Here is a 23,766-nt window from a genome sequence, read left to right on the forward strand (position 1 = left end):
AGTGTTGCAAAACAATTAGCTAACAAAGGGGAAATTAATAAATATTTATAAGGCCAGTGTATATTTTGTTTGGGAGCCTTGCAAGGTTCAGAAAAGGCAAACAATTCAGTTGAGCAAACAAACTGCAAGACTGGGCTCATCTTAAATATCTGGCACATGACAGTCTTCATTATTCATGACCTGGAAGGTCTGCCATAGACCGTATCTGCTCTCTGGCCTGAACTGGACACCTAAGGGACTTTCAGAGATGGGGTGACAGGCAAATCTGTCTCTCCAGCAGTCGCCATGGGCTTGGGCAAGCAGGTCCCTGCTCAGCAGTCTGACTTTTGCGAGTCATCTTCACCAGGAGTCAAATGTCCTTCACACATTGTGTAGGGAGCCTAGTTGCCTACTTTCATATCCCAAACTCCTGCCTGCCAAAAAGCTTTGTGAGCACTCCTCCCCATGTGTACAGCCCCTTATGGCCACTGCCAACTCCTTTCCCCTCTCAGATTTTGATTGTGTAACACTCAGCATGGACTCAATGGTTCAGATATAGATGCTGTTTTATTTGTGTGGGGCATGCAGATTTTTTGGTTTTAATCTTTTGCTGTTTCAAAAAGAGACAGAAAGTAAAACCTGAGGCACCCTTGACTTGATCTTCCCTGCTTGGTTTTTGCGTGTGTGTACAGCATGATTGTATCTGTTCTTTAAAGAAATGAATAAGAAGAATGGACCAGATGTGGGATTCATTTTATTCATATTCAATCTGTGCAGAATTCAAAGAAATGGCTCCTTTATTTGCTCTCTTCTGGGAAAACATCTTGAGTTCATTTTGTTCTGCTCATAGACTTGTAGAAATAGATCTGGAAAGGTACTTCAAGAGCTCATCTTGTCCATCTTACTGCCTCAAGGCTGACTCACACCCAGTGCTCTCCAACAGCATGATAAATTCAAGTATAACAATAACCTTTTTTTCTTTACAAAAGCGCTGCAATAGAACATAAAAGGTTAAGAATAAGCCAGCAACATGTCATGACTCTGCCAGAGGATTTAACACTGTTCTCCAGACATCCATGGTTGCCGTCTGCTAAAGGATGTTGGCCCTGTAGCTGCTGCTATGCACTCAGGGCACTCCCAGCTCCAAGTTGGGAGGGCAGCTACCCTGGCTTCTGCAGGTTTACCCTGGCTTCAAACAAGGCAGCTCAGGTACCATGACCACCCCACTGCATCTGCTCGCCGGCTGCTCTACGGGCACTCCAGGTTCCTCCAAGACCCGCAGTACTGCACGGGGGCTAAGAAGGTGCAATAGCTTCATGTGCTCCTGAAGGCATGTATTGGAAGTTGCTCAGGACAAGACATTTTCAACAGGCTGTTTTCCGGAGCAGAAATTCAGGCTTATAGAAGCTATTCCAAGTCAGCTCCCAGGAAAAGAGGTACAAGTCATTGATGGCCATCTGGATCCACAGGTATAAAGGCCACTTAAGTACGACATAATGTTTTACAAGGAGAGCAGGCACCCAGAGAAGGTAAAATTGTTTCTGGTTCTAAATCAAATGAGCATATCATAGGCAGGACACCTAACTATGATGCTGCAGGGTCTGTACCTGGTCATGGAGTCCCACTTTATACCTATACATCAATATTATTTACCAGCTCAGAGAACACATGGAGGACTAACTCGCCCAGAAAGCTCAACCAAATCTTTCACAACCATTTCACAGATGTTGTTTTCGATCTTGCTTCTTCCATCCCATCTCCTTCCCCTCCTCCTGCTCCCTTCTTCCGCACCCTCTTGCCACCCAATGCCTGTCTCCACACATACTCTGCCTGACCTACAGCTTGGTGTCCACACCATGGGCTTGCAATACTCCTTGTCTTGGGATGGAGAGGTATGAGGTGAGGAGAGACACTTGAACTGTGCTCTAGCTGCTATATCAACATCTGCCAGTCCCAACCCACCAAGACCCACAGGACAATTCTGCAGTGCTGCTGAGTTTTTGCTGCTTCTTGCCTTGACCCAGGGGGCTGTGTGGGGACCACATGTCCCAGGAGCAGAGGTACCATCTTGGCTTGGGAACACGGTGGTGAGGGTCTGTCTGTGGCTGGGAGGAAAGGGAGGAAAATGTGCAGATGGCTTAATCCCTCTCACAGCACTGTCTCTCCCACCCCCAGCCTGCAGGTTTGCAGCGCTGCCGGTTACAGGGAAAGCACTGCAAGGGGCTGCTGCCCAGCCTTGCCTTCCCTTCCCCCAGCTAGCCATTCAGTGCTGGACTAGCTTACCCCTACCTTACCTTACCCTAGAGGGTAAGGACAAACCTTACCCTCTACCACCATTCTCTTCAGGGATGTTTACACTATGTCTATGCCCCAAATAAAACAGCACCTCATTTCAGGCTCAGGCACTGGCAAAGAATCCTCGGCAGCTTTCAGCTGTTAGTACCCTTCCTGGCATGGCTGTGCTCTGGGCCAGCTAGCGTAGGTCCCAAAATAACCTGCTGGGCAGCAGCCAGGCAAGGAACGAGGAAGAAATGCTGACTCTGTAATAAAGAATGTGGGACTTGCATTCAGCCTAATCCAGTACTGGCACATCCCAGAGCAAAGCAGCCTGGAAATAGCAAGGGAAGCAGGGAGAAGGGCAAGAGGCACCTAGAGCCCCAAGGTGCAAGGAGGAAGGGCTGGAGCCACGCTGGGAGTGCTGACAGCCTTGACTGCATGAAGGAGGTTGGTTCCACACAGTAATTAGAGCTGAAAAAGAGAGAACAAGAGAAGTATAGATGATGGCAAAAGGAAGATGGTGGTGGAACAACACAATATTAAGACTCAGGCTCCCTGTGGTGATGCATCAGACCTGCTTGCTCTCAACTGTAGCTTTGCTTTTCTGTAGTAGGGGTTAGATTAGTTTAGTGCCTGTAATAATTTCTACAGTAAACCCACACACTGGGTGACTGGTGTTTTGCCTTTTTTGCAATTCGAAGTCTCAGACTGAGCTTCAGTAGTTGCTTACCATCATTTCGGATGTTCCCTCTGTCATCCCTGTACAAGGCAGTTGGCAAGAGACCCAAAAGCCATCCCTCGATCTGCTGGCTGGCTGGGAAGTAGTGATGTCTCACAGATAGGACATGCTGATGGCTTGCCTTCAGGCGTTGCTCAGGCAGAAAGCAAGGAAGGAGCTTTACTCCCAGGCACTGTTCCCAGTAGGCAGGTTGGATTCAACCACCCTGTTTGTAGAAAATCTAGGTGTGGACCCAAGTCATGATACTTCACTACAGTACGAGAGGATGGCCTCCCTGTCTAGCTTATTTCCAAGTTAGACACAGTCTTACATGCCAGATAAGGACCTATGTTTGTAGATCTGACAACTGCAGACTGAATTTCAATGGGACTTTTCCCTCTTCAGAGAGAACCAAAGACAGGCAGGAGTGATGTCCTTTGGAGAGGGTGAGGATGGGGGAGGCTAGAGCTGACAGCCAGAGTCTGGGTATTTATCCAACAGGTAGAAGGCTCATACACATTTTATCCAGCCTTTCAGATTTGAATCTAGGTGTCTATCAACTCAAGAGAATGTCCTACCACAGCTGGAAATCATTGACCATGTGTTCTGCCATTGACTTCTTACAGCCAGGATTTTGTTCACGAAGAAATACTTTGGTCTGTGAGCAGTAGCATCAGATACCCTCTGAAACCAGAAACAGGCAGGTAGTGCTTGATGGGGTAACAAGGTGGTACCAAAGTAACTCCTGCTTGTCCCTCTCTCAGCATACCTGCAGGGTGGAGACTTGCTCCAATTGTCTCTTTGCAAGTGATGAGATTATTGTGCATCATTGGGCCAGACCTAGATTTTGGGAAATCAGACAGAGAGCATCTTCAATTGGAGCCTTCCTCTTTTTACTCCAGGAAAACTAAACCAGCGCACATCTTCTCACGCTTCACTTCTCATGTTGGGTACACTGTCCGCTGTAAGTAAAGGTGGCATATTTGTTGTGATTATTTTTCTTTGCAGTATTTCAAAGTCTACTCATCCTGCCCAGTGCCTAGTAGACTACAATTTTTGATGCTCCAAATCCATTTTATAGTTACTGTTTTTAAACAAAACACATTTACCTTCTATTTCTAGAAGGCAGCAAGATCATAAAAATATCTTTTAAGAACCTCTGGCACCATTTAGAAAACTGATTGCATTTATGATGAACTGAAGCATCACATTAGGTATGAAACAAAGTAAAAGCAGATGGTCCATACTCAGAGCGCAGACTTTGCCTTTCAGTAACATGAGTAAGGATACAAGAATTTCTCAACTAGATTTCTCCGCTTCGTAGAAGATCTGAGTGAGCTATTTGCTATTAAAATGCCTCTTCAGAAGAAATAATGTTTTCTAGTATTTATAAAATACATTTAGCTTCTGCAGTTGACATGAAACAAAACTATCTTACCAACTGCTGGCTGTTTAGCATGTAAATTAGCTGGTTTACTAGAATTGAATTTATATGCGAAACTTTATACAAAATCCTCTTGTTTCTCTAACCCACTAATAAGATCAGGAGAACAACACAAAACATAGATTAAGTCTGTCTTTCAGATATAGACTCAATCTTGTTGGCATAGGGTACAATAATATTCCTTATAACAGAGTGAAAAGTCATGTGAAAAACGGAGAGCACTTTTTATGGAGCTTACCAGGGCTCTTCGTGTGTTCTCAGGCTATAATTTACCTTCAAACTTTTAAGCAATTATGTGTAAATTTGTGTTTTTATTGCACCAATAATTTACATATTAAGGTGAGCCCTTGCCTAACATGAATTCCTGTGGAAGCTACATATCATTTCTATTACAAGCCTGCTTGTGCACCGTACTTTGCTCATCCTCAGTAATATATGTATTTGTGAACTAAGAATTTCTTTAATGTTTTTATATTCAGTAAAAGAATGCACAGGGGTCAAAGCAGGATTGATTTGAAGGAGTTAGATTTTAAAATCCCTTTAAAAATCAGGACAAAGGATACCACACTATTAAAATAAAATGCTTAAAAATGAAAAGTATTATGCATGCCACACAGTAGAAGATCAGATTTTTATTAATGCAAGTTTTAAATGCTGATTAATCCTCTTGAGAATCAGTTTCCCAAAGCTTTGGCTTGCATTCAAGTCTTTTTCAAAGGGGCACATCACTTCCATTATTCTGAATATTAATTGAACAACATTATAACTAAGGATACAAAGCAAGATTTAAAACATGATTACAGCTGTCATTGCTTACATCTAAATAAGTCGTTGGAAATTGAAGCTCAGGAAAAAAAAATAATAAAAAAAACCTGCCGTAAACCTCTCTTGTCAGGATGGTGAAGCTGCTGCCTCCCGTGGGCCCCCCCTTCTCCCGGCCAGGATGGATCGTCTGTGTGTCGCGCGCTGACGGCTCGGCTGGCGGCTTGCGCTTAATGTATTCCCACAAACTCCCCCCCCTACCTTGCAAACTGTGGATGTGTTTTGTCTTGCAAAATAATAAACGTCCCAGAAAAACACTGTCATTTTTAGATGTTAACGGGAAGAGGGATAATAATTGTTCAAAAGACTGAGCTGCCCGTATGCTTGCTTACTTCTGGAAAGGGTTTCTTTTATTTGTTTGGCATAAACCATTTTCTGATCCAGCTTCAGCGCATGCATGCCTCTATATAAACACTCATGTGCTTAATGCTAAGCATGTGCTTAAATGCATTCCTGAACTGGGCCAAAAGGAACCTCCTTTGAAATTTTTGTCCATAGCTGCTGTTCTTGGAATGATGCCTTTTTTGGTGAAAACCGATGTGGGGTTACAGTAACCATCTAATTCTGATTAGACAAATGGCATTATGGAAGAAGTATTAAAAATTTATAGTCCTATTTACTAAGTTTATTTGTTGGCCGTAAAAAGCTAAATCTTACATAATATAAAAAGCATCCAGTCCTAATGATGAAAAAGATATAAAAAGATAATGGTGCAATCATAACATGTCTCTGAGAGTTTGTACATCTCAGTTGCAGTTTGGCACATCGCATAATTGTGTTGTGCCAAACTGGCACCAAACCACAATATGTTAGTGAAAAGGGCCCGCAGTTTAAGAGGAAAATCTAGAAGTGTTAACTATACACTGTCTAATTATACAACCTTACTGTCCCAGAATGTGATTTCTGAAACCATTTCTGACATATGGGAAGAGGGTAGAACAGCTGGTCATTAAGGTTTTCTCAAGACTATTTAGTAACACACTTGAATGTAATTAAAGTGCTACATTAAATACTGCACTTGTGTACAATGTATTTTTAATCTTTATGGCATGCTGTAAAAGTAAATAAATGCAAAGCATTAACATTTCTCCCCTTCATCTCCTAAATTGTTAAGTTATAATGACAGTCCCTATCTATGTTGTGTACATTACCTGTAGAATTCTCTGGTGCTTTGTGAGCATCCTGCACAGTAGGTAGGAAGCAAACCCAAGCTGAATTGTGCAAGAGGGATATAAGTTTACTTGATTTACTTTCATTTGCCCAAGTTAAGCCACGATGACTTACCTGGGTGTATTACAACAGAAAATGTTGCAACAATCCTGGTTTATTTGAAGGTTTCCTTTGTAACCAGTCAAGGTGATGTAAAGCAACTTTGACCCATGCTGGATCTAACGCAAGAAGCAAAACTCTGTACACAAAATGCGCAAACATCTTTGTAGCAAACTTTGCTCTCAGGTGTGCCAGTGGGACTTCTGCCCTGGAAAACAGAGTCAGACCTCATTTTCCATACAAATGCAGATTACAGATGGGTTAAATTATAGAGTTGCATTTATACCCCATAATCCTCAATGCGATAGAAGTACCTAGAGCATCAAGACAGTTAAACACTATGTAGGATCAGGGCCCAGTTATTTATGCTTTCCCTTCTTTCATTGTCTGTGACTGTCCACGACCTCTATTACCATTTCTACAGACAATAATCAGGGGATCTATATGAACCTAAGGCTGCTGTAAAGGAACTTGAATCAGCTAAAAGCTGTGGAACAACTTGTGTTCTGAAAAACTGCCTTGAGATTGGCGCCAGCACTCCATTAATGATAGCCTGGGGATTCTGTGGTCCCAAAACTGTGGAGATGCTTTAGCATTGTGAAAAACATGTATTTTTGATACACTCTTTTGGTTTGATGCACAAAAGGATAAGAAAAAGAATATGTTTTCAAGTACTTATTTTGGCACAAAGTGTTTCTCAGTGTTAGACTTGTGCTTTCTGATACTGGTGTTTTGCTTTACATTCTTTAAGAACACTTTAGCTTTGAAAAGAGAGGCCAGAAATTTATTGCAAAGTTGAAACTGTCCTTGACTTCTCCTAAATTCCAACCAATACATGTTTTAATTGGCTAGTCACTAAATATGATCAAGAACAGTTGTCAGTTCCTTCAGTTCCTTGGAACAATTTTTTTGTGTGTCAATTCAGCATTTTCTAAACAATACTTTGTCCTGCACTATGGTGGTTTCCTTTGAGCATGAAGTATAGCTTTACACAGCATTTTCCAACATCAAATCAAAACGAAGGACAGAGAAGAAGCTTATAAGACAGGTTTAACAAAGCACTCAGACTTGTAGCTTCTGAGGCAATAAACTGGCAGTCATCAGGAACACTACAATGAAAGCCATGGAAGTGAAAACATGAGTGTACTGTGCTCACAAGAGCTGTCTGGTGACAGTGATGAGTTCTTCCTGCACGTGTGGTGAAATCAAGCTTTATGTTACTTCTCAAAGGTAAGCGTAAGTTTTTATTTTCTCTGAAATATAATGTTGGGGGTTGATTTTTGAATGGTTGCTATTTGCAAATGAGCAAAGGAGTATGACATGTTGTTTTACGTTTTGCTGGGCATTTTCTAAAGCAGTCAGAATCCTTCTGTTCAAATAAATGACACTTTTCCTCTCTGCTAATGGTGCATTTGCAGCATTTTTTTTGAAAAAGGAGCAGTGGCACAAGTAGCCAATCATCCAGTCTTCCTGACTCTGTTCACGGATGGATTTTGCATCACGTTACACCCTACAGCTGGTATGTGCTATCAAAGTCAAGAAATGCCAACCAATGTAGAGAAACCCATGAAGGCAGGAGACACAACTCTCCTATGGCAAGTTAATTCATTTTCACAAGAGATGAGAATAACTATAGATCTCACCACATTCAGCGTTAATTGCAAAACTCATCTCTCTGACTTAACTTTGCCTCATTAATTTCTTCACACACAGTTGCCAGGTACAACCACATCTAAGCACAAACAAAAACATGCTAATCAAGCTACTTTTCCTACAGGCTAAAAAAAGAAGGAAAAATGAAAGATACTGGCATATTTAGGTATTCGCAAGCTAGTCAGAGATTGTGCTGGTAGAGACTCTGCAAATATTGTGAGAAGCAAATATGACTTCTTCATAAAAACTTCTGCAAAACATACTGTCACTCCACTTTTTCAGAAGAGCAAATTACTTCAGGTTTATCCCAAAACCATTCGCTTTTAGTTTTCTACACCTAGAGACCAATATTAAGAAATAAGGTAGACATCATAACTTTCAAACCGTACCAGACAGCCTTAGATCCTTTCCAAAAGCACCCAAAGACATGCAGCTGCTATTGACCTGGGCAGGGCGTGGATATTGCCAGAAAGGGTTTATTTCCCTTCTTCTCGAATAATTTTCATCTCAAAGAGGGATGTGGTGCATGCAGTGATTATGTAAGGAAGCTGTGGGGAAAAAATTTGTTCCTCAATAATTGTGTGCTACTGAGTGCAAAGGGAACTGAATGTCTCTGCAAGAGGAGAACATTTCCTGGGTGATACACTTGACTCGGTTCCCTTCTGAACCACAGGAACACGTTGTGTGGAGTCACACGAGAAGATGCAAATCGATTGTGAGCACAGTGTACACAACTTGCTCATTTAAGCAACAACACTATCCTTTTCCCCTTTTCTCCTTGTTTTCCCAACAGGACTGTTGATTTAACCCCGTATAGTCATATCATGAGCATTGAAACGTCCAAACATATCCATAATAATTACAGAGCAGTTTGTGTGCATCACAGAGGTCTCTTCACTAATTTGTCTGAAAAATGTCTGCATCTGCTGTGCGCAGACTTGAGCACTCGGCAGTCAGACCGCCATCTCGATTCCACTCAGCTGAACCCGAAATTAGATCTTAGAAAATAACCGTCTCTAGGACAATCAACCTCAGCCCAGGCATTTCTAGTGAATGGGCATTAATTGTCTTGCACAAAACATGAGCAACCCACCAGTATAGCGTTTAATTGTCAGAGCCTGACCAAAAGAGCTGTATGTAAAGCAAAGACGGGGGACCAGGGACGGGGCCCGGGCTCCCGCTCACCACGCTGCTGGCCTAGCCTGCCTTTCTCCTCTTGTGCCCTGGGCTGGCAGTGCCATCAGCCACTTCACAAAGGTCATCTTTTTGGGGCTTTTTAGCCCTAAAGTTAGCCACAGCAGTGATTATTATTAGATTCTTGCAGTAGGTTTTGTTGGCTCGTTTCTTGAGCTGAACCATTTGTTGAATGACACGCACCAACCTGAACAATCCTTCACTCACCTGAATTACCTTGCATATTTTTCTTTTGTCTTAGAGAAGGAACTCCACATCAAATACTTTATCTTCTGCTGCTGTGTATTCTCCTGTCACCAAAGAAACAAGAGGTTTTGTTTCTTTGATTTAATTTATCACACTCCATTTCCCTTTCTAGTCACATTTTCTAATTATTTCAGCCTACTGACTCAGATATTAAATTGAGTCAAGACACATAATCTATTGAGTTAAATAATATCCACTCAAGAAGTCTGCAGTTTCCAGGTGAGACGTTCTGCTCTTAGAAAATATGCAGCACTCCTACTACCCTGAGTTGCAGCCAGGTACATGCAGCTCAGTCTCTATGAATCTCCTCCCCAGGATTTACTTGAGCAACAGTCTAGCACAGCCTGACTTTGGCTGTCCACCATGCTGCAGTAAGTGTGGTTAAATAAATTGAATACCCAGAATTTCCCTATAGCTCTCCACATTTACCGCCCAAGGGTAGAAAGAAATGTATACCTGAGACTGTGGAGACTAAACCACAAAGCTGAACTTCAGTCAGATGAAAAATATCTTTGACACCAATGGACACATACGAAAACCAGGCAGCTAGATGGGGGAGGATTTTTGTGTTTCAGTGGAGAGACTTATTTTTCATTAGTTTTTCTAAATTTGTTTCCGCAGTAGTGCAAGTTTGAAGGAAGAACCATTAAAACATTGCAAAGCAGGTAAAAGAAATTTTCATGAGGTTTAAAAGGAAAGGAAGCCTTCGGCAATTTTCACCTCTAATGATGAGACCACTGCAGGACACAACTCGGGCAGAGGACACTAAGACCTTCGGCCCTGACCCTGCTAGCACTGCCTGCCACTGTCGGAGGGGCTCGATAGCTGCTTAAAGCCCCATTCACAAAACTCAAAATGCTCAAAGAAACAATCCCATAAATCATTTTCTCTCCCTTCAGAAACCTGAAAGATTTAAAAATTGATATCTCTTTAACTTAAATTACCAGTAATTTTCGAGGAAGAGTTCTTTTTTAACAAAAGAAAGAACTTTTGTGGGAAACGGAGCTTTTTAACCAAGAATTTTCTGTATTTCTTTAAAAAAAGCTTTTGAGAAATTAAAGTTAATTTCTCTTTCCTTCAGTTAAATGTAGCTTCCTGACCACTCCCAACACCTACTGTAGGAAAATAATGCAAACTTTGTGCAGGTGACAGTGCACAGCCAGCACATGTGTCTACATAAGACCATACATGGTCAGTTTTGTAAAGTGCCGCCTGGTACTATTTACAACCGATCAGTCATGAGATAAGATAACATGCTTGCACTGGACAAAGTCTTGAGGTTACATGTTGCTGCTGTGCCTTCCACAGTTTGTCATTAACCAGCTATTGCAAGATGTTTTTTAAGTACCTTCATCCTGTCTCTAGCTCAGCACTGTCTCTCTCTCCCTTAATAACCAGGCTAAATCAGCAGGAATAATTAGGGAATCAGACACTACTTAGTGTCAGTACAGGCAACCAAATAACTTCTAATATCTCTTCCTATTCCATAGGGTCACCCCCGCTGTTGTGAAACTCAGTCTTTTCCTTACAGGATGACACAATATGCCAAGTCATAGTGATAAGATTTTTTAGGTGGTGTGATCGTTATATTTTGCAATTGGTGTCAGGCAGCACTACGTACAAAATGTATTTTCTCTCTCCTCTTTCTAGCAAATTGTCACTCCTTCAGCACATACTGGCTCATTTTCTCCTAAAAACCCAAGGGAATGAAACACCCATGCCAGTTCTATATGATGTGAGTAGCTAGCCCACTAAGGATTTCTTGAAAAGGCAAGCACTAGGACTGTTTTCTGAATACTTCCTTAGCTAAAATTACCACAATTCATACTTGGGAACTCTCTAGAGAAAGACGTATTGTCGTGCTTGGATAGCAAAATACAGATATCGCACTTCACAGGAAATTAAAAAAAGGAGTATTCAAAGTTCATGTCCGCTAAATAATTTAAAACGCTGGTTTTGCATCAAAGGGCTTCCTAGAAAGATGCAATTATCTGCAAAGAAGAACCCTGCGATGTGTGTGTATCCACAGAGTTAGATTCTCACTCAAAGTCTTAGGTTCTCATAACAACACGCGCACTAGACTTGAAGAACACATCTCTTAATATACTCTATTACCTCATTGTCATTTACTTGTTGGTAATGAATGCGTGTGTTAACAGAACAGCATGCTGATGCATTTTTTCTGCCATTGTATGTAACATATTTTCTAATTCTTCTGCTCTATTCAGCATTTGACCCTAACGATAGGGGATTATGGTATTAACTCTCTACACAGCACACATTCTTTACAGACTTTCACTAAATACTGTAAGCCTGCTGCAGAGCGGAATAAAAGTGAAAGCATACCGTCTGGTCTTAAGCTGTGCACACAGAGGGTCGTGATCCAATTGGAAGGGAAGCAGAATTTTAAAAAGAAAGAGGTTTGACAAAATTTTAATCCTTGTCATTTTCATTTCTCTTACCCTGTGGATTTGGGTGATTTTATTTACACTGTCAGCTTGAGCCTAGGGATTGAAAATCAGGCTTTTATGGAGATTATTAAAAGTACATACAGTACACTAAAGGCTGGACCACTGCTATATGCTACTAAAAATATGAATGTGGATGCTCAACATTACACATTTAAGGAAGTAAGTGCCATCCTCCCTGTAAGGCTGGACTTAGCAGTTAGGCTCATTGTGATTAGGCTGAAATGCATGTTTTAACAAGGGTATTTATGAGTAGTTTCAGAGTTCTGAAGGTGCACTGAAGAATCGAGTTGTACCTTCAGGTGCCTTCTAAAGGGACAAGGCAGCAGCATTTTAGGAGCAGCTGTGAAAGCTGTTCGTATTGAAGGTGTACCTGAACATTGAAGAAGCTGTCCCTGAAAGAGCATTCTATAGCCAAGGAAGGGTAGCCTGAGGTCTAGCCGAGCCTGAGAGAAACAAATGTTTCATCATTGGTGACTTTCTCTTGAAAGTCATCTCCTGAGACTGGCCTCACTCCCACACGGAAGGAGAGCTGCTAGGTCAATGCCCAGGCAGGAATGAGATGGTCTGGGTCGGAGATGCAGCATGGATGTGATGGATGTGCTAGGTAGGCTGTGCTGCAAGGGTGACCTGGCCAGACAACCAGGGCCTCCTCAAGCCACACGGCCGCTCGTTTGTGAGGATACCTCTGGCTCCAGATTTCCCATGGAGCACCCATGTGTTGGACCTCCTTGTACAGCTGCCCATGTTGGGACCAGAGAAGGGTGACAGCAGAAGGAGATGAGCCACGCCACCTTCCCAGCACCCTAGACTGTTTTCTCATGCAGTGTAAGGATATGTTGCAGGAGTTTCTTCCATGCCTTTGGGAATTTTTGGCCTCAACCAAAGCAAACAAATGTCTGCCCCTGAGCAGGGCTCTTCTGACTCCCCTCATCCTGCAGGCATGATTTTTCTGTAGCAGCTAAAATATAGATCCAAACAGGCATAGAAATACAGGTAAACACAATGAAGTTTTGGGACCAGGATACAAAAAAATCTGGAAGCCCCCAAAAGGGCTAAATTTCTTAACTTCTCACCTGAGAAAATTAAGAGAGAGCCCTGATGATGCAGCTGCAAGGTCGTGGGCTCGCTGTAACCCTGCATGGTGGAGAAGGAAGTCAACAGCCCCAGAAGCCACTTGAAGACTATCTGTGGGGGCCAGAATAAAGCCCCCTACTCTGACAGCAGCTTTCATGGCACGGCTGGAGGGAAGGAGCACATTAGAGATCCAAATTCACTTCTACCAGACACAGACTGTAGGCTCGCTTTGGCCCTGCCCTGTGGAAGCACACACCAGGTTTGGCAGTGGGGTAGATCCTGCATCCCCAAACTCAACCACACTTGGTAACCCTCTGATGATTTCAGCAGGACACGATCATAGCTCTTAGTCCTGCAAACACACACACTGCCGCGCTCACTCCATGGTCATAGACATAGTCATGTTAAAACTGCAAGACTGAGGCCATACTCAATAGTATTTCACATAGATCTTGTTAATAAGGTTATTAAAACAATCCTGCTTGGACTCTGGGAAAGAGGGAGATAGCTTTTCCAGGTTTTTTCCGCTCAGGGAATCAAAAATCTTATTTTTCCATCCAAGGAAACTGTTGCTTGAAATCAAGATACGTGACTCTCACTGTCCTTACAGCTCTGTAACCTTGGCTATCTGAGGCATGCAAAATAGGAGTTTATTGTGCTAAGGAATGAAATGGGCAGAAGCGCTTGCACAACTTGGCCATCTCACAATTGAAAATGGAGTTAAGCTGGCTCCACCTGACCAGAGTGCCAGCAGCACAGGGTTTTTGAGATGTGCTGCTTCCATACTTCCCTCAGCCAATTTTCAATGCACTTAGGGTGCCTCCTGATAACAGGGCCAGGAACAAACCCCACAGAGGACAATGGAAACTGTCCTTCAATATAAGTGGCAGGTGGATCAGGCCCACTTGGAAAAATTTGGCTGCTGTTCTGAGTGGTTCTCAGTATGCCAGGGTCCCACTAAGACATCCAAATTGGCATCCCATAAAAATCAAATTGGCATCTCATAAAAATCCAGGCTAAAAATGACAGCCTTAGGTTGGAAGTCTCTGACTCGGGCCTCATCCTGCAGAAGTGTTCAGTGCCCTCAGCTCCCACTGACTTCACCATGAGCTGAGCAGGCTCAGCACTTCTCAGGATTGCTTGTGCTCTGCAGGATTGGACTTATTGTCCTTAATACTATCTCATTCTGGTTATTCCCTATTGCCCAAGGATAATCCTGTGGCATTATTCCCATTATGCCACTTGCCATTCCCATTATAGTCTTTAACAATGTTTTAAACCTATCTTTCATTTTTAATTTCCTTAGCAAAATATCTGTATTTTAGTAGTATGCATTTATGTAGTCTTCAAAAAATGTGCTTTTATTATACATATGGCATTATCATGTAGCTTCACTACTTTATGAGTCTGGTAGATGAAAACAACTCTGAATCAAGGGGAATCCATATGTCTAAATATTTTTAGCATGAACACTGTTACCTGTTTCTAGTCATAAAAGTATAATTAAACAGCACGTATTAAAACAGTACACCACAGGAATCATTGCAGCTTACTTGTCTGTTCCATGCAACGGGGGAATTTTTTACTATCTTTAGGCTGGAAAGGAAGGAAGAAGCCATCGTAACTGTTTTATGTCTTTAGCATGTGCAAGTTACAAAGCAGAGTACTGGGATCTTATAGACCATTGTAGTTTGATTAATCTTTCTCCTTGATTAATTGCTAAGCTGCTGCACAATGGTAGCTCCAAAATAATTCATTGACAAGAGTTCTCCAGCAGCTCTGTTATGCTTTCTTGTGTCAGAGCCACCTGGTGCAGCAAGTGGCTCCACAGTGAGAGTTGTGTCAGAAAAAGAAGAGCTGGGCCCCTCCTGCCTGTCTATTTCCTAAATCCCCTCTTTGTCCCCTTCCCAAAACATTGCCCCAGTTCCTTAGGTGGGAAGGAAGCTGGAGTCTTCTCCTGAGCATCACTTTAGGGCTGATGGTGATTTCCATCTGAGCCCCAAGCCAGCTGCAATACCTGACCTACATCACCCTCAAAAGTATTCCCCTGCAATACAGCTGCTTCCCTTCCTGGCCCAAATTCAGGACAGTTCATTTCTGATCTAGAGCCGACAAATTTTGGAAAGTCCAGATACCTGGTCCACAGGGCTGCTCAGCCTAATGTGAGGTGGGGTAGAGGTAGAGCTTCAGCCTGTTTTCTGGCTTCTGGCTCCAGAGGGATTGCTGTGTGCATGCTGCCCACAGGCTCCTACATCTGACTCAAGGCCATGAGGAACCCAGGGCACGAAGGGGCTCCTGCGTGACCAAGTTGGTTTTTCAATGAGTTTTAGTCATTGGCCAGTTTGATGCATCATGAAAGACCAATTATTTCAGATGAAATTAGAATTGACATTTGGAAGCACTTTTTTTTAAAAAAAAAAAAATAATAAAAAGGAATGTAGAAAATAAGGCCAGAAAGGGTCAGCTGGGCCAGCAAGTGCAGACTTTCACAGATTATTAGACTGGACTAGAGTCCACAGGCATCGTGCCCAACATGTCGCCACACACCACTGGCCCCAGGATGCTCCCCAGCAGTCTGCAAGGAACTTTACACTTCATCATAAAACAGCTGCAAACTTAATGAGCCCCAGGAAGCAAACAGGCAAGATCCAATGCACTGTCAATATCCCAAATCCCTGTAAGAGAAGGAAACTGTTAAGTGGAATCTCTGCAAATCCTAAGAAATTAAGACAGATGAAGACAATCCCATCTTCTGCAGTTGTTCCTGACAATCTGATCAACAAGGAAATTCCTTCCTTACCCCAAATCTAGTGATCACTTTAAACTTGAGCTTATGAGTGAGATACACATGGACAGTGGGGGCCCTAGCCCATATCCTGCTCTTTCATGGTTCAGAGGTGAAAAAGGGACCAACCTAGAAGTCTAGCAATGCATAAACGAAAAGTAAAAATGACCCTTACTGACCTCCGCAGACTGCAAACAAAAGTCCTGAAGCATGTGATTAATAGAATAAAGCAATGGTGCAAATAAACAACCAAGTCTCTTTTCAAACTCAGCTGCTGACACCTAAACATCAGATACCAACTGATCCACATCACAAGCCTCATTTTCTGTCCCTAAGAATTCTGCGATACAATAGTTTTCATTACCGTACCCAACAGTAGCCCAGAACAGTGAACTTTTCTGTTCCCGTTACCAGAATATTGCTTCTTGGATGGATGGATGGATGGAAGGAAATCTCTCTCTAAATTTCCACTCTGAATGTATTAATAATTGGCATGCATCCACTTGATCTCATGCCAGTATTATTCTTTAACTAATTCTTTTTGTCTTTGAAGTTTACCTCCTAAATGTTTTTATGAAAAGTCATTATATCCCCCTTCCATCCTAGTTTTACTAGATTAAGCAACTCAAGTGTTCAGTATTTCCTCATAAAATAAACCAAAGTTTTAGTAGAGATTACTTTGAAAAGTTTCAACTAGTTAATGTCATCTTAAAATTATTTTTAGTTTCACATGTAATAAACATAATAATTTGAAACAAATAGTTTTCTATTGATTTCAAAATACATTTTCCTCTCACGGCCACAAGAGAAGGTAGATTGGAAGTCTAGGAATTGATGGAGGAAATTATTTAGCCTACCTTCAAATAGAAACCACTAGAAAGTCAGAGTTACCAAACAGATATTTAGAAATGGAATTAAAGAAAATGAGAAAATAAAACCTCAGCAAAGCCAAAGAATTGAACCTGGATGTACTGGCAATTTTGAGTCCCAAGTTCTGAATGAAGCATGTGGAAGATTACAGGAGTATTGGAGGAGGATATTTTTTTTTAACTCTTGCAATTTGGAGTATTTCTAAACCTCACATAAATGGCATCTATTTCCTTCTTCTCAGTCCTAATTATCTTATTTTAAAGTTCATGTTCCTTGAGTGTTTTTCCATTTTCATTTGAGAATTCAGCATCCTCTGCTGATGTTTATACCTCAAACAGATTTGATTCAGGTTCTAGGGGATACAACCACTCATCTTTTCTTGTATTTTTAGCCCTTATTCTTCAATCCTTTCCTCCTCTTTCCATCTCTTCTTTGTTCAGGGCTTAAATTCTCATAACCTATACTCCTTTCTAAAGTCATCTGTATGGATAAAATTACTTACATATTTTCCCAGTATTTTTTGCTTCTATCCAGGTTCTTCTTACTAGTAATAGGGAAGTCATTCTAGTGCTCTTCCCCATTCCCTGCTCTTTCCATCTGGTCACCACACGGCTTTTACATCTCCAAGTGCTGGAATGTGAAGAATGGACTAAAACAAAATAATGAGTCCATTACATGTCCTATCTCCTCCTCATAACTTTCAAAGCCAGATGAGACCATTATCACCTGCTCTGATCTCCAGCCCGACACAGAACTTCCTGGGAGAGATTCCTTACTTCAGGATAGGAAACAGCAGCCCTGACTCATAGCTCTGGGCCAGTGTAATGATGGACCCAAGAAATAAGAAAGAGCAATCATGTTTCATGTACTCTTGCACGAGACTTTTGATTACTTCTTGCAGAAAATAGATTAACATAAATTTCAGGACAAGAGAATTCCACACATATTCTCATTGCTCCTAAAAGTTAATTTCATACCAGCATTTAAAAAAAAAAAAAAAAAAAAAAGGCATTCTGGAGAAAACTATTATTAATATTATTGCCAAAATTGCATGCTTAAAATAGTACAACGTGTCTTTCACTCTAAGATTTGACAACAAGAGCATAATTATATCTCAACCCCATAAAGTCACAGTAACTGACATTTGCTGTCCTCTGAGGACAGCACAGCACTGCCTGCTCCCTTGGGGGAGAAGTGACTGTCCTGTTGAAAATGACACATTCAGGGTGCAATACAGTATTCAGTAGAAGCTTAAATGTAACTCCTACTAAAGGAAATGGACCTTATCAGTCCTCCTAACTGCCTTTGGGAATTCCTTCATCAGCCTCAAAGGGACAACACCAGAGGTAGAAACTACCACCTACTGAAAGTACAAAACTGCACCCTGAAGCACCTGACACGTTACTTGTCAAAACCTTCTCATTCAGGTATCAGCCTGTTACGTCTCAGCTTTTTCTACAGTGTTTTGGTGCAGCTGTGGGGGCACAGAATACATTTTTCCCAGACCAGGTCCTTTTCTTGCGCCTGCTCTCAGGTCCCCAAGGAGCTGCTCTGCCCCTGTGTGCCTGGGCATGAGCGTCCCTGCGGCTTTGTAAGGCAGCCGGGGGAAGGAGCAGCTGGATCCACCAGCAGCCACGCAGGCGTGCAAATCAAGCAAGTGTTTGGTCCGGAGGCCATTCGCAGCCCCATCCTCCCAGCAGCAGTTGGCTGGCTCCTGGTGGAGATAGAACATATGCTCCACTCCATACATCCTATCCTGTGATTTTATTACCCCAATTCACTCTGCCTATAGTGGCAAGTACAGGTCCTCAAATAGGCATTCTTTACCTCTTTTTTATGATACTGAGCCCACAAAAACGTTCAGAAAAGTTGAGCATCTGGACTGCTTTAAACCTCTGCCAGAGAGCATGTAGTGTACCAGCCAGAGAAGGGGAGAGCTCTGAGCTAGCCAATGGCTACAATATTGCAAGGATTATCTCTGGAGAAATAAAAAGTACTCTCCAGATGCTCTGTCATGGAGAAGTAGAAGAGTATGGAAAATACAGGAGAGCCTTGTACCAAGGGGTCAGGGAACACGGAAATAGACAGCCCCATAAGGTCTCAGACAACACCCACATGTCTGTCATCTGTGGGTGGCATTCCCCAGTCCTTGCACATGCCTAGAGTATTGGTCTGGCCACAGCAAAATGCACATTTCTGCTGAAAGAAAACTGACAATGATGGGACTAACTTTTGCCTTGCCACACAGAAAATTCTTGAACAAAGGCCTCTCCTTCACTGCTTCAGACACACCGACAGTCCTGCGAGGTATGGGTGAAGAGCACCTATGTGTCTCTGGGCAGCACCAGTATTCTTCAGGAACTGGGTTTCAGTATTAGTTAATTATTTTTGAACACCATAAGCATACAGGATGGTTCCCATCCAACATGATGGGACTAGAGCTGCTGCAGCCATCCTATCATGGTATCCATGCCGAAGAGCCATGATCCTCCTAGAGCACGGTCTGGATGGGGCCAGTATTGCAGGTCCACACTTCTATTTCCTCTGCACAGAAAGCCCTACAGGAGCAACTCAAGGAGACTTCACTACCTTCTCTCTGTGGGGAGCGAGCAGGTTGGCTTGGAAACACGTGCTTGCTATCAGTGTCAATTTATCTTGCTTTCTCTCCCCAAGCTGGGTTTGCAGGACAAGTGTCCTGACCTCAGCCCCAGTAAATATCTCCTTTTATACATGCATGTGCGTAACCTGCCATACTTTTGCAGCTCTCCTTGCTCAGGCCCAATCTCTGTTCTGCAAGTTGGCATGACGGCAGCATACCAAGTAGGAGGTTTTGGCTTGTGTGTAGAATTTGGAGAGCGGTTTTGTAGTAAGTTGCTATACTTTTTGGCTTGCAAGCCCTGGGAGCATATGGCCCATTGCTTGCAAAATGCTGATATTTTAAAATTGGGGGAGGAATAGAGCATGGCACATTTATTTTACTTCTTCAGTGCCACTATTTTTGCCAAAACCTTCCCTGCCACACCATCCTGGATCATGCTGTTCTATCCAGCTTTAAAGTGAACCCTTCACTAACTAAAGCGTATGATGTAAGATAACCCCCTAACAGGCCTGAGAAAAATAGCCTTCCTCTACTCAATCTCCTATATGAAATGCTGTCAATTAATAGCTAAAGTGAGTGAGCAGCCAACGCAGGACTACTTCTGCTCACTCCTGAACTCTTTGCAGCTGGCCTTGCTCATACTTTCAACAAACATCTCTTCTTTTCCAAGCAATCAAAACTTTATGGACTGTTATTTCCTTCCTCTCGACTTCCCAAGAGCTAACTCCAGCACACTTGAGATGCTGCAGACTTATCACTTCCACCTTGAACTAGTGGTTGACCTGAAGAGAGAGATGCCAGGAAATTAAATAGAGTCCTTAAGTACAGACAGAAGAACAGTGCTAATCCAAGCACGGCTCTGCTAAACTGCTACAGTAGCTGTCAAAATACAACGGATTTTATTTTTTTTTCCATTTTCCCCAAACCATTTAATAATGTTGAAAAGGACAACATTTTGCTTTTGGAAAAAGTTAATAAACCATTAGATAAATGTGATCTGCAAGATAATAAATTACTTGGATTTTCAAAATGCTTTTGGTAAGATCCCTCATAAAAAACTATTAAGGGAAATAAATATTCACAGGGCTAGGGATGAAGTCTTTCTTAATGACTAGAAATGGTTAAGTGATAGAAAACAAAGGGTCTTAATAAAAAGCTTCCTCTGAGAATGGAGAGAGGTTAATGGCAGGGTACCACTATCATCTGTGCTGGGACCAATTTTATTGACTATGCATGTGAATGACTCAAAGACAACAATGTAGAGGGATTGGGGATACTTGAGTAACACCATCATATTTTTCTGGGCCTGGCTCTGTAATCTTTACTCACACAAATAAAACCACTGAATCTAGGTGGGCTGTGCCTGAAAGTTAGTTGCATAATCCCCCCAGTGTTTGCAGGGATTGACTTTTGGTTGATAATATTTAGTAGAGTGTGAACAACTCCAGGTTTACTTGAGCAGTGCATACTATCAAAACTCTCTCAATCTTTCCATATACACAGTCACTCACCTGTGGGCTCTTTTAGGAAGAGAAAATGAGGATTCACAGAAGGTAAATCATGATGGGCCCAGTTTCACCTACCTTAATTACTCGGAACAGTTGTTTAACATGCAAAGACCTGTTTGTTTCAGTGGATTATGTAAGGGTGCAAGAATGAAAGAGTCATCACTTATTGTGTGTCACCTTGCAGAGCAGAAGTTAAAAGCTGAAAAATAGGGTGACTATACTGAAAAACAGAATGTATGAAACCAGAGCATGCTGTAATGCATCATATAAAAAAAAAGTCCTTCCTCTATTTCTTTTTGTTTTAGTTCCCTGAAACAAAACTGTGAGATATCTTATGTTGAAAATGTCCAGAAAAATAACTCAACATTCAGAGATAATAATGACACATGATCTCTTATCTTTGTGGAATAATCTCCCTGTCATAGTGGCAGAAGCATTATCCTTCGAGAAGAACTAGCAAGAACTTGACTGAGGAATTCAACATGATGGACAGGGTAACCCATTCAATGAACAGTTAGCATATGCCATGTCCTGCAGGAATGCAGCCCTTCTATTATCTGATGGCTCTTGCTGCAGCAGGAATTCACCAAATCACAGATGTCTTGGATGGTCTGGGGCAGGGGAAGAAAGATGTTTTTTTCATTAAGCAAATGAGGATGAGTATATTTCCATAACCTGATTTGCAGGTGGGCTGCACCTAGTATATTCAGTGATGAGCCTGGGGAATCGGAACTCGTGAACTGAATCCCTTCCTGCCCATGCTGCTAATTCATCGGGTGGCCTTCAACAGGTCACTTCAGCACTCCCAGCCTCCACATCCTAACACACTCACCAAACTGTTATGAGGCCTGATTAATTATTTTATTGTCATGGCTCATTTACCAGACCTGGGGATTCTTGAATGAAGAGTACTAGAAAAGTTCAAACTATTGTGTTATTTTCAAGTATAAAATACTAATGACTTCAGCAGCTTTTCACTGCTCACTGGGCAGCCAGTGAGTGGCTGGAATTGACAGCTTCTGGCTGCCTTATAACCACTCATGTATCCATGGAAATGGATGACAGATCTGCAGAAACAACAAGAAAGTTTTAAAAATATGACTTTGCTCCATCATAGCAAAAATTAATCACACTAGAAGATGTAAATTTCAAGAAAGGAATTCAAAGCACTTTCCATCATTTGCTTCCTTTCCATACAACTCCTGTGAGCAAAGCAGAGCAGGGAGAAGACTTTGCAGCCTCACCGTGACAAGCAGCCAGGCCTGGGGAGGAGGAAATCAGCAGCTGCTCAGTAGCACCGCACCGCAGTATGAGACAGGAAGTGAAGATAACGATGCCCAATTGAAACCATCGCCTCAATGGAATTATCTGGTGTGGAATTTGGCCCAGGCAGCACACTTCGCACCCCTGCTCTTTGTAAAAGCCTTACTGCTGGTGCTTTTCTGATCCATTTTCTAACATCAGGAAAGAAAAGTGAGTTTTTAAACCGGCAGAAGCTGCAGATGCACAACCAAGTAGCTCTGGCCACATAGCCAAGTGTTGGATTTCAAACTCCAGGCCTAAAAATCATGCCCTAATTTATTTTTGACTATGTAGATATAGTGTTTGTGGAGAAAATGGGACTGAGAAACTTCAAAATGAGAATCATTCAATTTATCCCTGGCATTAGGCTACACTGATTCTTCAGCCTCCATCCCCTTTATGCACTGTTACGGACCAACTGTGGAAATAAAAGAATAATTAAGTTTCCGTGCTCTTCACCACCTTCCCCAGTGCTATACTTCCTATAAACCCTTCATAGTGCAGGGCTGTGCAAAAGATACCATCTTGTGTGCATCTTGTAGTATAATTGAATCAAGGTTGTTTAGCACTAATAAGGTATCTCTGGAGCCCAGATGTTTGATTCACGCAGTGATATACAGGAGAAGGGCAGCCCATGTTTGCACAACAGCAGACACTATCAGCCTTGGCCAGCACACAGAAAGCCTAAGGGTGTTGCAGGTGCAGCTGCTACTGACCCAGGAGCTACAAGGGATCAAACAGCTTCCCTTCATTATTACACCTCATCCACCAACACCCCTTCCTCAGCCTCGACTCTGTATATACCACCAGCCTCTTTCATGATTTCCTTTGTAGTTTTTCTTTACTAGTGCTGCTTTGTTCAGTTTCTATCACCCTCCTGTTTCTTCTCCTGGCTGAAAAATTGCTAACCCTTCCTTTTCATTTATTTACTTCTCTGTGTGGTCACAGGCAATAAAGATTAGGCCCTAAAGGTCATTGCACCTTCAATCCACAGAGGGGTTAAATTAATTTTCCCTGCACATGGAAAACTCGCTACTTTTTATTCGTGCAATGCAAACTAGACACTTAACTCATAGAGAAGATCCTAAAGCTGCATCTAAGCTGAAGGACCCAGAATTTTCTTTCCTTCAGGTCTTGGTTACCCTCCCAGGGTGCACCCAGGTCTCTGCAGAAAAGGAGAAGGGGTCTGAGTGCCCAGCACTCCCTGAACAATGAGGGACTGTGACCCTGCATCCTGTCATGGCCTGGGCCCATCAGCTGACCTCCAGGACTACCCCTGAGCAGGGGAAAGAACAGGGATATCAGAGGAGTGCTCTAAGCATGCATTACAGTAACAACTAAAGGTAGGATATCCACAGCACCTGATTTTGATGAGCAAATCCTTTGGACTTCCAAACTTTCCTTCCCTGTAGCCTTTGATCCTGTTCCTGTGAGCATCTTAATGCTGGTGGGTGGCACTGAGACCTCAGTGGGGCTACTCCCATGGACAAAAATGTGCTTCAGACTGTATTTGCCTACTTAGTAAAAGATTGGGAGTTCTTGTGTAGGAAAGCTG

At 42.3% G+C, this 23,766-nt stretch overlaps 1 long non-coding RNA gene across 2 annotated transcripts in view; it reads right to left on the reverse strand.

Moving 5' to 3' along the window:
- Window positions 1-720: 720 nt before the first annotated feature.
- LOC121096386 overlaps window positions 721-23,766 on the reverse strand; it is a 67,015-nt gene continuing 43,969 nt past the window's right edge. Inside the window, exons 4-7 of one of the 2 annotated variants that reach the window (XR_005830474.1) lie at window positions 9,564-9,646; window positions 6,525-6,717; window positions 3,744-3,936; window positions 721-3,658 (exon numbers count right to left, since the gene is read on the reverse strand). This is a non-coding gene — a long non-coding RNA (uncharacterized LOC121096386). Of the gene's footprint in view, window positions 3,937-6,524; window positions 6,718-9,563; window positions 9,647-23,766 lie in introns of both variants that reach the window. The other variant, XR_005830473.1, reaches the window with a different exon arrangement.

The sequence above is a fragment of the Falco naumanni genome, chromosome 12, assembly GCF_017639655.2.
Source record: "Falco naumanni isolate bFalNau1 chromosome 12, bFalNau1.pat, whole genome shotgun sequence".
NCBI classification, from domain to species: Eukaryota; Metazoa; Chordata; class Aves; order Falconiformes; family Falconidae; genus Falco; species Falco naumanni.